Raw genomic sequence first — 2,776 nt, 5'->3', positions numbered from 1 at the left:
TTCCATCTTCAATCACATGTTGATAATCGATCATGGCCATGTACTGAAAAATCAATCATGCATGGCAGAATTTATTCCGTATTCAGATCAGAGAGAAGAGCAACAGCTACATAGTGTGACACGGTTCAACAAATTATACGTGCACACACTCAAACCATTATTATTCAACAAAATCATATGAATGCATCAAAAAAATCAACCAGTAAAACTAGTTAGCAGACCATGCAAGCACACATCGAGTCTTTGATTATTTCAACTCTTAGAAACTGCCTGCCGCGACCGGGAATCATAACCATCACCTGCAGCACCGCCTGGTCTTAGAGGGGCTGATGGATGCGAAAGACCGCTGCGCACCGGCGACCGGAGGGCGTGGCGGGAGCCATCGGGCGGCGTCGTGACAAGTAGCGGCGCCTCGACGTCATGTCCGCAGCGACATCTAGGTCAGCGAGGCGCACAGCTCGCCACTCACGACGAACACAGGTAATCTCGGCGGGACACAACACAAGAGGAGCGGTCTGACTCGGACACGGCGGAGGAGCCGAAGGAGGGGCCTGGTTGAGGGGAGGGGACTCGGATACGGACGGTAGTATCGGTGGTGCAGGCGGAGGGGCACAAGGGAGCGGAGGGAACTCGTACATGGCTGGCAGCCTTTGCGGAGCAGAAATCGCAGGCACCGGAGGTGGAGACGCCGACGATCCCGCAATGTCTCCTCCTTCTTCTTCCCCAAACCAACCCCAACCATTCCGACGACGGCGGTTGGCTCCTCCTTTCCTCGGCCGCACCGTGATCAAGCTGCCCTTTGACTTGAGTTTCACACTAAAGCACTCCAGCCTGCCCCCCTTCTTCTTCTTCCTGCCTCCACACATGAAATGTCTAGGGGATATATCATCCTCGTCATCCTGATCATCGTCATCGTCGTCGTCGTAAAATTGTAACCCATTGTCAACTTCTACATCAGAGCATGGTGGGGTCGTACGTGCCGGGGCCGCTGCTTTCACGGGCAGCGGGAACTCGGACCTTGTCGGCGGCCACAGTGGAGCGAGACTTGTCGGCGGCGGCAGCGAGCGTTTCCATTTCCGCCGCCATCTTTCCACCTTCCGGTCTATGCGGCTTGAGTCATACCCCTTCCCGCCGTCGACGACCACCTCCTTGAGACCTGCCGCGTCGCGCGCCAAGAACCTGATGAGCCGGACCTGGAAGCATGTCAGTTCCTCCGCGTCGAACTCCACCACCACCCTCTTCAACGAACCCTTTAAGCAGTCCAAACCATGGCCGCAGTGTTGGTAATATAAATCCAAATTCTCGCAGCAGTCCTCTTCCTCATCGTCGTAGCCGGTATTGTTGATGGATCTGCACGGCGTAAGGTCCGCCATGGCAGCCATCTGGTCAGCCAGGTCAGAGGCTTCCGCTAGGTACTCCCGCCAGCGAAACCTGAGATGGAGGTCGCGCACAGCCGGGCAGCTTCGCAACAGGTTCTCGATGGCGCTCGCCGCTTTGCTGTGGTCGACGATGCACCCGCAGAGCTCTTCAATCTCCAGCCGCTCCAGGTTGTAGAACTGCGGCAAGCCATACCCGGTCATGACGAGGTCACCGAGAGAGTACATCGTGAGGATGAGGACCCTCACGTGGCGCACAGCCATGTGCATGGAGTGACGCAGGTCTGCCGCCGCCGATGCGGTGTGCAGCGCCAGGTGAACCTGCTCCAGGTCCTGCGGCGGCGACCTGAATTTGAAGGAGTAGTTCCAGTAGGAGGTGGTCTCGAAGGTGTGGACCTGCGAATAGCTGAAGCGGCGAAGGCGCGGCGCGTCGAGGACCACAGTGCACGTGTAGAAGTTGACGTTGTCCGTGCTCAACATATGGCAGTTGGCCATGGTGATGACGGTGGCCGCTGGGCAGCTGAGCCGACCCATGTAGTCCGAGAAGCTCACAGCTTTGAGCCGCAGGTCAGCGAGCCTCGGCGCGGCCAAGACCATGTCCTGAAGCGTGCCTGACTCCGTGCGGCACCGCCGCAGCCGCAGCGCCTCCAGGAAAGGGAACGTGATGCGCTGTCCGTCCTCGGACTTCTCCTCCCACGGGGGCTCCTCATCCTCCTCTGACTCTGCGGAGGAAGGCGACGGGGAAGGCGCGTGGAGGATGCAGCCGGAGAGCTCCAAGACCCGAAGGCCGGCGAAGGGCAGGGAGACGAGGTACAGATTGTAGTACGTCCACCGCGGCGGGGCGGCGTGGACGCAGTAAGGCGGGACGCCATACTCTAGGCAGTCGATCTGAAGCTCCTCGAAGCCGGCGGCGACATCCTCCCGGCCGCAGGCTGCGCGCAGGACGGCGTCATGCATGGTGCCATCGCGCATGACGAGGGCGACCTTCTTCTTCTTGGGGCCGCGGCCGAGGGAGCTCTGGACGGAGAGCGCGTGCTCAGCGTCATCCACGGCGCGCCGCCAGAGAGGGCGGTCGTCCTCGCCGGCGCCGGGGGTGTAGGAGCGGTAGTCGAGGTTGACGGCGGCGGTGTGGAGCCAGAGCGGGCGGCGCCATCGGCGGGATAGTGCGGTGGTTCTAGCGGCCTCGCAGGAGGGGCCGAAGGAGAGGATGTGGATCAGCAAGTCGTCAGGGAGATCGGAGAGCCGGTCCGTCGACGCGGCGGTGGCGGCGGCCATGCATCGATCGAGATCGGAGGTAGGTACCAACAATTCCTACACTCACGGAGATCGAGATCGGGTCCGCTGGATATATGTACGCACAATGGCGGACCGCGCATGCAAACTGAGTCGGCAACTTTTTT

The sequence above is a fragment of the Triticum dicoccoides genome, chromosome 6B (assembly GCF_002162155.2).
Source record: "Triticum dicoccoides isolate Atlit2015 ecotype Zavitan chromosome 6B, WEW_v2.0, whole genome shotgun sequence".
Lineage (NCBI taxonomy): Eukaryota > Viridiplantae > Streptophyta > Magnoliopsida > Poales > Poaceae > Triticum > Triticum dicoccoides.
This window is presented reverse-complemented; position numbering follows the sequence as displayed.